Source organism: Ischnura elegans, chromosome X (assembly GCF_921293095.1).
Source record: "Ischnura elegans chromosome X, ioIscEleg1.1, whole genome shotgun sequence".
Taxonomy (NCBI): Eukaryota; Metazoa; Arthropoda; class Insecta; order Odonata; family Coenagrionidae; genus Ischnura; species Ischnura elegans.
Window position 1 is genome coordinate 87,511,415 of NC_060259.1, and position 13,714 is coordinate 87,525,128.

The following is a 13,714-nucleotide window of genomic DNA, read 5'->3' on the forward strand; positions in this document are numbered from 1 at the left end:
AGGCTTAATTAAAAGTTTCCGAATAAAGCTAAGAAAATTGTATAATTCTCTTAATCATTGTTGAAAATATTTTTCAAAGCCTTAGGCAACGCCGGATGAATTTCTTTTGCTTTGTCCTATTCAAGAAAATATTTCACGATTAATTGGCTTTAAATAAATGATTACTTATTATTGCATTTACTTGTAAACATTCGAATATTTTCCGTTCACATTGCATCTCCTAGTCCGCGGAATATTCCTAATGCACTCTGCTGCATTCTCGTGTTCTAAGTCACGAACTAAGTCACTACATACATCCAATGGCGACATTTGGCTACTTTCCCTGCCCTACTGAATCGGGAAGAGGCTTAAACCCTCACTGCATCTCCTTGAATACTTAGATTTCACTCGGGCACGCTCAGGTACGACTTTACCTTCCTCTTTATCCTCACCTTCAGCCTCACATTGTTACCTGTATAATACGCTTTCAATAATAACATCTTCATAGTTTTCATTGGTACATTGGATCGTAGTATTTATTCGATGTAAGTAATCAATGATATGCACTCCGCCATTTCTTTCCATAGTGCTTTTACCAAAAATATGCTCTGCCAAGTTTGGTACGTCTTCTATACCCGTCCGCGATATCTTCCTCCTCCGTGGAAGGGTAAGGAGAAAAGAGCGGGGGAAACTCGACGCCGATGACCAACCGATGTACTTCACTCGATATCACCTCCAATCACATAACCGCTTCATTAATTTTCGCTTTAAACTGAGCATTCACTTAACCAAACACACGCTGACCCCTGGTACCGTGGTCAAGGTGAGGTTAGGTACGGGAGGGGGGTGTGGTTGACGAACGTGCATGAGTATGATGGAGTAGGCCGGGAACAGCACGTTATATCATTTATTATTTAGAAAATATCTTGTTACAATTTATACTTAACCCGCGTCATAATAATTCACTTGGGTCTTACCCTTCGAGTTATTAGATATAAGTGGATCTACCTCATGTAATTTTATGTACATTACATACTTCTACAGGTCATTGGAACGAGCTAACTTTGCTTTTAAATTTATTGCATAAGAGAAGAGTTTTCCTTGCAAACTTTGGGAAATGTTACTAAACGCTATAAAATTGGACAACAATTTTTTCAACCTTGTCATATGTTGCTATTTCTCTACCCCAAAAATTACAAAATTATCGAGTTTTTTCGTGTAATTTTTTTTTCTTTTCACAGATCAAAATCTAGAATCATACATTATCCATGGAGTAACTTTTGCCTCAAAATTGATATTGCTAAGTTGCGGAATTATATTGACGGTAAGACGAAAGGTTTTTTTGCTATATACTTTAATCTCATATTTACCTTCATTTCTATTTCTCTATTACAGAAATATTTTTCGAAAATACGAGTAAATGACGGGTAATTTCGTGCTTAGTGATAATTAGGGCGGCAATATATTATTGTTCCAAGTGCTGATTTAGGCTTCAAAACAACGGGTGTATTTAATCTTTCTTGAGAATTAGAATATATTTTTATATAAAAAGACGATTTTCGAAAAAGGTTTTGATTAATGAAACCATTTAGTAATTATAAATATCACCTCAATTTATTTAGCTACGAATCTTTAGGTAACTCTATAATTGCCATAAAATTGCAGTTTAACGGCTAGAAATCATAATTTGCATGCGGATAATATTATGCCAAATATTTTGCAGATCATAATATTAGAATTTAAATTTGTTAAATAATATTTATGGATATGATGATGCCTTTTTGTTACTTTAATATGTTGCCAATCTTTTTAAGCCTATCGAGTTTTAATTAATAGGCGTAGGAATTAGTGTGTGGCTCGATCATGCATTTACGATGAAATCATTGCTGTAAAATTCAAAAAAGGTGCATGTTTATGAGTAGGTGCGAAGGTACGTACCTACGTATTAAGAGTAGGTTTGCGGACTGCAGTAGTCCTCTGAGGTTGTATATTACTTTTTATGAACATTTCAAGAATGTGTTTCTTTTACTAATGCATGCTCTCTACAATCACCACGTTTTCCACGTCAAATTCGGCGTAGTATGAGTAAAAAATAAGCTCAAAGGCCGGTACTGACGTAAGTGTTCTGTTTTCAAAATAAAACTTTGATTACCCAATCTTGCAGTTTAAACCATTGTTATTGTGAATAAAATACGTTTTCAATAAGGGGCCAGAGAAGTGTTTCATCAATATTGCATTTTGCTGTTTCATCACCTACCCCATCCATATTATGCGAAGGTTTTATGTTTCATTATGATGAATGATTTTATTTGCGCCACATAAAATGTTCCAAACATGCATGTATTATTTCTTTGCATTGAATAACAATACTTCAACCATATATGCATTCAAAAAAAAGGCCTCTATTTCCACGAATGACATAGGGGTACCTGAGAATGCAAAATCAACATGCTGAGAGAACAGAGGCGTGCGATTATTCTTGGTCGTACGTTTCCAAAATCAGCGACACTTTTGTGGAAATAATCACTTATTAACTTCAAATTGTGTACCTGGCATATATCAGAGCGATATTACAGCTTTTGCAATGACATTTTCATGGGAGAACCAATTTCCATCCATGTATATCCAGTAAAATACATTACATTATAGTGTGGGTGAGACCCAAGGGGTGCATTTGTGATGAAATGCATAGTGTAAAATTCTATAATTTAATTTCAAGGTCAAACGATATTATATATTCATGGTTATTGAGTATCATAAATTTTCTTCTTCGGTAATATCACTGGGCTATCTTATGAAAATTATTTCTTATTAAACTGCATTCCAATATTTCATCCATGCATGCGGTTTACTTTCCAGATGATACACAAGTATTAAAGTGGCTCAATAACTCAAGTATCAGAAAACTGGTTTCTAACTAATTTTGGTGCAACAAACTCAATGATATCAGTATAGAAAATACTTAACTAATATTCTACGCTATGATAATAATAGGGTAGTTTCCTTCATCAAAGAAAACGAAAGGCATTTATTGCGATTCGTTACGCACCATCAGTGTATTCATAATATAGAAATTATTTGGTTTTAGAAATACCGGTTTAGATGAATGGCAAGGGTAATTTTATCCCCATTGGAAAACCCAGATTGGCGCACATGCGATGCCACTCCACGTGACGTCACAGGGACCTAGTTTCTATACGAGTAGATAGGAGTTTTACATCGTCTGAGATTACCAATGCATGCATGAGGCACAGAGCTCAGGGAAACATGCCTTAATAATAACCTATTAAAACTGGCTAAGGTCGGAAAGTTTTCCTCGTTTGATAAGGTATTAATCGTCCTTATTTAAGCCAAGCGTTACCAGTTAGCATGGTACTCTGCTACTTGCTAGCAGCCTGCATCACAGCGGCGTATATATCCTCGCCCCAAGGTCACCTCACTTGCGGCAGCGGGAACCAGAAGGACGTTACACGGGAGTATTCCCGGCATTCATACTTACCCGTCGCGTTTTCGGGCGCTTGAAAATTTTCACTTTTCATTTAATCGTGAAAAATAGATATCGTCATTTAAAAATCTAAAAGCGTGAAATACGTACTCCAGGAGTAATAATCTTTCGACTCAGGCAAAAAACATTAATAGGAAATCACCCTATTCAGTAGATTCCGGTTAATTTGGACACATTGGGACAGTCGTGCAATGGCGCACTTTGCCTCAATCAATCGGATGTCCAAAGCAGGTATCCAGTGTGTATTAAACAAACATTGAAATGATAAAAATAAGAGTAAAGAGTCATTATGAAGCATTATCCGATTCATTTATATCTTTTTCTGCCCAAAATGCCATGACGTCAGACTGACTTATGCTAGTATATATGTGTATTTTCTATACCACGATTTCCAAAAATGAAATCGTGCTATGAAATTAGCTACACTTGGAATCAATGCATGTCATAGTAAACCGCGTGGTGAATGTGAGCTATGGAGTAGTTTTCAAAATATTATTTTTTAGGAAATGTCACTCAATGGTGAACAACTGAACACCAATTTTTCCAGCATTGCCATGCATTGCATTTTCTCTGCGTCAAAAAAATTCAAATATATCGAATTTGCTCTTGATAAAAAAATTGTCTTTTCACAGATTAATATTAAATACAGGATCCATGGAATGGCCTTTCCTTAACATCAATACTGGTGAAACTCTTCATAATATAATCGGTAAGTCACCAGTGTTTTAAGCTATTTTTTTAAATAAAATTTTACCTTCATTTATGTATCCATAACACAGAAATATTCTTTGAAACTACGATTGAATGATTAGGAATTTTGTACGTAGTAAGTAATCGGGAAGAAATATTAAAAAGATAACGCTGATTTGGGCTTGAACACCACGGGTGTATTCAATTTACTCTAAGATATACGAAACAATGTTCAGTATGACGGCTTGAAATACATTTTTTTAAGAATAAGATTATACAGATCATTTTTTGCATAATATATGTATTTTTTTAAACTTTGAAATGACTGCTTATCCAATCTTAAAGGTTTGAATATTTTAATTTGTTAAACAATATGTCAGGAGAAATAGGTTCCTCATCGTTTCTAAAATATTTTGACAATGTTTATGAAGCATTAGGGGTATTCATTCAGTGGAGTGAGAACTAGAATGTGGGGCTCACCTAAGTGTAATATATATTTACGAGCGTGATGCGCCCGCTCCCAGCGGACTTCCCCCGCATTTTTCAATTCAGGTCCACAGGCGCGTTTCTAAATTTAAAATGTAGAAAAAAGGCAGGGTCTTAGTACAAATTTAACTTGTACAAATTCATGTACAAATTGAGGTCAGAGGATCTCTTTAAACACAACATTGGAAGTAATTACAATATCCTCTGTTAATACTTGTTTAGCGTTTTCCTTAATATTTACAGAAATATTTTGAAAAGTTCTTACCCTAGAGAATGCTACATAAAGTTGGCCATGAGAGAATACCGGGTCAGGCAGGAATAAGCCAGCTCTTTGCAAAGTCTGACCTTGAGCCTTGTTAATAGTCATTGCATAGGAAACCTTAATGAAAAATTGTCTGCGAGTCAAATTAAAAAGCATGGTGGGATCCGACGGCGTTAACTGTATTCTTGGGATGAGGACAATCATGCCAGAATCGATTTTTTTTAATTGATAATTTATTTTTAATTTTTAAAAACCAATTTTAGGAAACAATAGCAATATTTAGGAAGTACGATATGCTGTCACATGTTCTCTGATAAATTCTGTGCATTTTGGTACCTCATTTGTAGAGTTTGGTTGCGTATAAGTTGAGAAAAAGGTATCTAAATAGTTCTCCAGGCTTGCAGTTTACACCATTATCATAACGAATAAAATACGTTTTAATTAAGGGGATCGAACAAGAGAATTGGTTTTTCAATATTGCATTTTTGTATGTTTCATCACCTAAGCCCTCCTTAATTTGCGAATGGCATATATTTCATTATGATGAATGCCTTTATTTGAGCCTAATAAAAATGTGCTAACAATGAAAACGTTCTCTTTACATCATCAGAAGAAGCAGATAAATCTGAAAATGTAAAATCATATTGCTCAAATTCGGGCCAGCACATTTTTAGTTTGGCCGCAAGTATCTTCTTTAAGCAACATTTGTTTCGTGAAACCAAGAAATTAGGGCCAGCATTTACACTCATGAAAAATGTAGCTGAAAAAATTTTATGAAAAGAGTTACAATAAATTCATAAGACGTATGTCATAAGTAAATGTATTATAGTAAAGAATAAGACAGTAAATGGGAGAATGATATATCAATTCAAAGCTTTTCTCAAAGGTATTAAGCATAGTTTATATTTATGATTCTATATGCACAACATACTACAATGTTATTTTTCAAGGATTTTCAGTATGCATTGGTACGACCACGACATAAATGGGCTGTATGTTGTGCTTATTCAGTATTCAGTTTCATTGCCAAATTTTATACATACCTACCGCAAAAAAATGATGGTGATGGCCAAGAACGTATTTTGCAATGAAACTATGGTTGAGATCAAGGCATGTATAGATTTCTTACACATTTACCTTAAATATAAATATTGCTGATAAATATAAAATTCTGAAAGCAGTTTTCACAGGTTTTTACAGGTTAAATATAAGGTCAGTACAATTGAAATAACTATTTAATGTTCTATTACGTGTGGGTACAATGTAATGGCCGATGATTTCTCGTATTTATCAGTACTATTTATCGAACTTACCATAAGCATTAAACGTGTTACGTTTGTGGGTAAAAGAAATCCAAAAATATGCAACAAAAATATAAGTTTTTTTGAGGTGATACATAAATTAATCATTTCTTCCCAAATATAATTAATACCTGTTTGGTACACATAATTCACTTAGGAATCATAATTAAATGAAGTGTCGGTATAAAATATGATGGTAATAACGATGGAGTCGGTTGGTGTTCAATAAAGTCCTCAAAAATGATAGTCTAGGAAAGTGTTACCACTGTTGAGAAAGCATCTTTCGTCTTTCTATCCAAATTTTCAAAATTGTCAGTATCTTTAGCAACAATTACTCCTCTTTACCCTAATTATTCGGATTTTATTCTATTACGCATTATTTTGGATCCTCTATTTCCATCAATGAATTAGAGGGAGTTTTGTAATGCAAAATTAACACGCTGATACATAGGACCTACGGTTTTTCTCGGCCGCAAGTTTGAAAAATTCAGCGACAGAGTTTTCCTCACCGTCACCGGTAGCAAATTGACCATTGGTTTGGCTATGTTTGGTGAAAGCAACTTTAATAAAATAATGGATATGGCTTCAGGTTTGGCAGTACTCATTCTCTTATATTTCCTCTGATACACATTTCCTTTACCACATTATAACGATACATTATTAGTTCACGCATTATCTTTAAGTAAGACGTCATAAAATATGACTCTGGGTGGTTTTAATTTTTATTCCACAATTTTTTAAGCATACTTCACTAATGGTTTCTTTGGGGCCGCGCCTCGTAAATTAAGCGATTTTGTAATGAAAAATTGGCATCTATCATTTAAACGAATGATCAATAAAGGTGACAGCTTTGGCACACGAAAAAGATATGTGAATTCAGTAAACGTGTCTTCAATGTAAGCTATTTAGTGGCTAATTAAATCCTATTACTTAATTGAATAGTTTTAATGAAATATAAACGTATGGTACTAATTTTTTCATCATTGCATGTCATTGTCACAAATCCCTCCATAATTTATAAAATAATCACATTCGCTTTTGATAAAAATGTTTCTTTCCACAGCATTAATTCAATCATCATGCAAGATCCAAGAGTAGCTTCCTCCACAACATCAGTACTGGTTAAATTTTGCATCATATATTAACGGTAAGACAACACAAATTTCCATTTTTGGAATATTTCGTTGGATATTGTATACGTAGATCGTCAATTTGGAAGCAAACATTTTTGACCTAACGCAGATGTTGACTTTCAATGCACGGATGCATTCAAAGTCTTCAAAGGAATTGAAGGCATTTCCAAAAAAATATTTTCTGCTATGGAGTAAATTTACAAGAACTATTTAATAGTTGATATAATCACTCATGCTTGGGCTACATAAAAGAATTATCATCCGTAGATTTCTTCTCTAATCGCCATTATTAAGGAAATGATATACACCCATACCTCGTGTAGCGCAATTTCGATGTAGCGCAAATTCGTTCCTCGGGGATACGTCGCAACGCTGCAGCGCGCTGTGGCCAGATCAAAAAACTTAAACACTTTCATGATAAAACGTGAACTTGCGCTAAGTCCGCACGAAATTCCTACAATTTTACGCATATTAATTGTATTGCTTGCCTCAAATCTTTGTTCATATATTAATCTAAATCCATTGCTGTGCAATGGCCAAAGGTATTGCTCGTCATTGGGTCCAGATAGCCGGCCTACCGAAGTAATTTATCTTGTCTCCTTAACAGAATAACAATAATTAATTTATATCATTAATTAAGCGTGGAGCTAGTGGAAATGAGTTTTTTTAAGCAATGCGGTTTTAGACGTAATTTTTGCCGTCATTGGGCGATTGACATCCAGGTAGAGGGTCAACTCTGAAGCCTTCAAGGTCATCGGTATTCACGGGGGAGAAATGGCCTGGAGCGGCGGCCGGGGGGGAGCTGTGGCCGAGTTGCGTATGAATAGCATCAACACATAAAAGGGTCCACTATGAGGTCTCAAACACAACAGCTTCATTCCCTCCCAGCAGTCGTAGCCACTCTGCGCCTCAGGAATACAGTTCAGCAGTAGAGGGTGATTTCGATAGAGCCATACAGAGTCAAAAACCAAGAGAAAATGGCAAAAAATAGGGATGCAGGTAGAAAAATGAAGAAGTTACCATGAAAAACCATAAACCTAGAAGAGAGATTGAAAGAGGTCAATTGCTTTGAAAATGGAGAGCGTCAAAGCGATATTGCGCGGAAGTTTACACTCACGATGCCTTATTCTGAACAAAGACGAAGTTAAAACATCACTAACCTCAGGCGCACAAACTTCAACCAAGCGGTCAAGACATTTGGAAAGTTCATCGCGAATCTGTACTAAAACACGAGGGTGGTAATCGCTCCGAGACGTTTAGTGAAATATCCGGATGGCTCCAGAATTTTAAACGGGAAGCAGGTATTTTCATTGCGGCGATATCAGGTGAATCTGCAAGTGTTGATGGCGCAGTCACCGCAACATTTTCTGATGAACTCTAAGCTGTGATTGAAAGTGGCTCCTTTCCCCCTCAACTAGTTTTTAGTGTTGACGAGACGACATTGTTTTGGAAAAGAATGCATTCTCGTTCATTCATTTTCAGGGAAGGAAAACCTGGGTCATTTTTCAAGGCATTTAAAGACTGTTTCACGTAGCGGCTAATGCCTCGGAGGACTTCAAATTAAAATGATTTATCATTCATTAACTCCGCTAGCTATGAAATGACATTCAAAGCACCATTTGCCTGTCATATCGATGAGTGACAAAAGGGCTCGGGTGACACAATAGTAGTTTTGTGACTGGTTTGAAAAATCGTCAACTGCCGGCAATACATTACGAACCCCATAAATAGCACATGTTAGCCCACCCGTACGACAGGAGGGAATTTCAAAAGCGCGTACGATTTTTTTTTAACGTGAATAAAAGTCTTTGAATGCCACCCTACTATCTTTAAAGATATTTTAAACTATAAAATTTATATAAAAAGGTATCCTAAGGCTATATATGGGAATATATATGGTTTAAAGGAAATTAAATACCCAACACCTATCCTACCAGGAACGCATCCCTATGTTAAAGCCTTCCCAATGTTAAAACGCTCTCGTATAACGCAAATTCGTATAGCGCAAAGACTCCAAGGAACGCATCCCTTGCGATATACGAGGCGTGGTTGTAAAGTAAAAATTTCAAATTTTTCATAATTAATGATTCGTTTGTGAAAATGGCGTTTTGCAGCACATCATTTTTATCAGCCGCTTTTATTAGTGCCACGAAATAATTTGGTTATGGATAGGATTTCGTTTTGGAATGATATTATTACTGAATGAATATTTCCTATTAGTAAATTATCAGGCATATTTTTACATTATTTTTTTTGCACTTCGATTAAAAAATTCTGTGATGTCATTTTAAATGACACGGTAAAAGGGGTGTCAGTTTTACGATATCATCATATTTTTCTCATTAATGTTATCTTTATATTATTTGTTTGCAATGATAAACACATTTCTTTACCCAATACGAAAATTTTATTTGTCCGTGCATTTGGCAGCCACCTGTTGAAATTTTAAACGAAAAATCCGCTGAAACTTCGAGACTAGTTATTAAGGTTTGGCCATATATTTCAAACTTTAGCAAGTCTTTCGAATATTAAATTTCCATTAAAAAAACATGAATATGAAGGTAAAATCCATGAAGATAAGTTTCCTTTGGCTGACGTATTTTGTAAATTGTAGATGATTTAAAAGTTGATGAATTTTTTTTAAATACCTCCATAAATAGTAATAGGTTTAAAATAATATTATCATAAATACATTCCTTTGCGCAGCAAATTCTTTTGATGTCTACGATCTCATTTCTGCCTCTACTTATCAGAATATCAACTACACTATCTTTGCAGCTCGCAACAGTTTTCAACAATACAGGTAAAATGTCACGTTCTGCGCTGGGAAATAACAATATTGAATTTCCATAAAGTTATCAATTTTTTATGCTAAAAATATTTTTGCCATTCTTTCATTGTACAGCGTCTTCCAAGAATAAGATTTAGGGCGTTTTCAATACGTGTAGATTAGATATGATTGGTGTTATTTTTCTGGCTCTATGTTGCTCACTTTCCTTGATATTCATATCGTGGAATAAAGATTATATTTTCGCTCACACTTTATATATATGTATGCATTCTTCAAATATCTCTATTTCCACAAATGAAATAGATGTAGCTAAGGATGCAAAATCAAAATGCTGAGATGTTCGGCGTGCGACTATTACTCGTCGCAACGTTTTCCAAAATCAGCGACACTTATTCAATACCATCACTGGTTATCATTAGTTGTGTGACTACTGTGCTTGAGAGAAATGGTACAGCTTATGCAATGGTATTTTCACTGTAGAAACAATATTCATGAGAATATCACCAATTTTCTCTTATTCGGATATAAAGTGTGGTTGAGAGCCAGAGGGTCTTCTTAATTTCTATTTAAAATTTCACAGTTAAACCATATTTTAAATTTATTGTTCTTGGCAATATCAATTTCATTTTTTGCTAATGTTACAGGACTATCGTGAAAATCACTTGTCTTCAAACTGCATTATATTGATTCATCCATGAATGCAGTTTACTATCCAGATGATGTGCAAGTAATAACGTGGCCTTGTTATGCATAAATATGATAAGCATGTGCTTTAAATATTTTTCATGTATTGAATTCGATGACATCAGCATGAAAAATGGTAAATTGTTTTCAAAACTATGATATAATTTAGTAGATTCCGGTCAATTTGGACGTATTGGGACAGGGACGCGTGGGCGCAATTTGCTTCAATTAATCCATTGTCGAAATCAAGTGAAGTATCCCGTAAATGGAATAAAAAGACGTTTTAATTAAAATAACTACAGAATCATAATAATGTAAACAACGTTTAATTTAAAGTGTTCCAAATAAAACTAAGAGAATAGTTTATTTACTCACATTTATAAAAAAAACCGTTTCCCCTTTTTTGAAAATCGTTTTCACGGCCTCTGGCAACGCTTGAACAATGTCTTTTACCGTGTCCAATCAAATAAAAAGCCACGGTTAATTATTTAGTCGTGGTTTAATTAAGGATTAATTATTACTACATTTAATCATAAATGTGCGAATACTCATTGTTCAAAGAGTATCTCCTCGTCCGAGGAATTTGTCTTATGCACTCTGCTGCACACACATCCTCCTCATCGCAAGAACAAATTCAGCTGATACATTCCATCACGATAGTGGGCTACCTCGCTTTGATCTTGAATAAAGAAGAGAAGTAACCCCTCAATGCAACTCCTTCCATGCTGAGATTTCACTCGGCTACGGTCAGGTGCGATTTTAACTCCACCACTATCATCACCCTCATTTTTACCTTTCGACTTATAGCTTTAAGAGGCTTGACAATAAATAATTTTAATGCTCATCCCGTACTTTTAGGGGTCAAGGGGCGAGCTAGCCTTTCCACCGAGGGAAGTTTTTAGCCTTAGAGTAAGGGAGTTATGCGTGCATACTTTGAAAACATAAAATATACATTAAACATATATCACATATATCTTTTTATACCTCAAATGGCAGCTGTTTTGTATAATAAATGTTAGCAGCAAAGCTTAATTTATATTTTTCGCAGTGCATCGCAGCCAAGTACACAGTGCATCAGGTTTTCTATTACTAATATATTTGTGTGTATTTTACAAGCCTAAGAATTCCGAAAATTAAAATCGCACAACGATTTTAGCTACACTTGGAATAAATGGGTGTTATAATAAAACGTATGGTGAATGTGAGGTTAGGAGGTGTTTTCAATTTTTAGGATATGTTACTCAATGGTGAACATTTGAAGACCAATTTTTACAGCATTGTCATATATTGCGATTTCACTCCATCATAAATGTCAAATATTTTGCTGTTGATAAAAATTTTTCTTTTCACAGCCTAAAATCTTTCATCATACATGATCATGGAGCAGAATCTACCTAACATCAATATTGGTGACATGATTCAATGTAAAAACGGTAAGACATAAGCTTTTATTAGCTATATATTATAATTTCAATTTTAACTCTACTTATACAATTTCATGCGTAATTAGTAATAGGTCAGCATATTTTCTTTTAAGCTCTAATTTATACTTCAACGTATTCAATTCAGGCATATTCAGTCCCTCCTAACACTTAGCAATAGAAAACATTTCCATAAAAAGACAAAATATAAAAGTTATAAAAATCATTGTTATTTGCCTGCGAAACATCATGTATTTACGAGGAAATCCATGCTGTCGGAATCATAAAGGCGTTATGCTTTTGAGTAATAATGCGTACTGTAATTGTCCTCTGAGGTATTATGTTATTTTATTGAAAATTTCCAGCATTTTATTTCATAAATACAAACTTTCTTAAATCACCATGTTTTCCACGCCGACGTTGATTACAGCTGAGTCTAATATAAGCCCATCGACCGGTACTGACGGTGAAGTTCTCTTTTAAAACTAAAATTTGTCCTCATTTTTGCAGTTTAAAACATTATAATTGTGATTAAAATACGTTTTCCTTGAAGGGGCTGGAACCAGAGGAGTGTTTTTTTCCTAAATTGAAATTTTTTATGAATCTTCACCTACACTCTGCATAATTTTCAAATTATTTTTGTTTCATTACGATGAATGCCTTTATTTGCGCCGCTTAAAAATGTGTCAAACATGCAAAAGTTCTCTGTATGCACTGAATAACAATACTTTATCCATATAAGCATTCATAAAACGCCTCTATTTCCACAAATGACATAGGGGTACAAGAGAATGCAAAATCAAAATGCTGAGATGTTCGGTGTGCGATTATTCTTGATCGCACGTTTTCCAAAATCAGCAACACCTTTCTGTGTGTCAGTGAGAGCGGTGTTACAGCCTTTTGAATGACATTTTCATCTGAGAATCAATATTCATCTGCCAGTCATAACCAATTTTTACAATTACGCTTATAGAGCGTGGGTGAGACCGAAGGGTGCATATGTGATGAAATGCATACTGCAAAAACTTTAAATTTCACGGTCAAACGATGATTATATTCATTGTTATTGAGTATCATCAATTTCTCCTTCAGAAATATTACAGGGCTATCTTATGAAAATAATTTATTATTAAACCCTATTGTAATGTTTTATCCGTGCATGTTGTTTACTATCCAGATGATGTACAAGTAATAACGTGACCTTAATAACGCACAAATATCAGAAGTACATATGTGTTTTAACTAATTTTGTAGTAATGAATTCAATGACATCAGTATGGAAAATATGTAAATAATTTTCAACGCTATGATAATAATTCAGTAGATTCCAGTTAATTTGGATGCAGTGTTACAGGCGCGCATAGAAGATCTTTGCCTTATTCAATCGGATGTCAAAATTAGTTGATATATACAGCAAAGGTACGACAAAAAACATTTAAATGATATAAAGAAGGGTCAAGAA

The 13,714-nt window shown here is 34.5% G+C and overlaps 1 non-coding gene across 1 annotated transcript; it reads left to right on the plus strand.

Annotated features, from left to right (window-relative positions):
* Positions 1-12,991: 12,991 nt before the first annotated feature.
* Positions 12,992-13,118, plus strand: LOC124171958. Its single transcript, XR_006868035.1, has one exon. It is a non-coding gene; the product is annotated as a small nucleolar RNA SNORA14 (small nucleolar RNA).
* Positions 13,119-13,714: the final 596 nt, after the last annotated feature.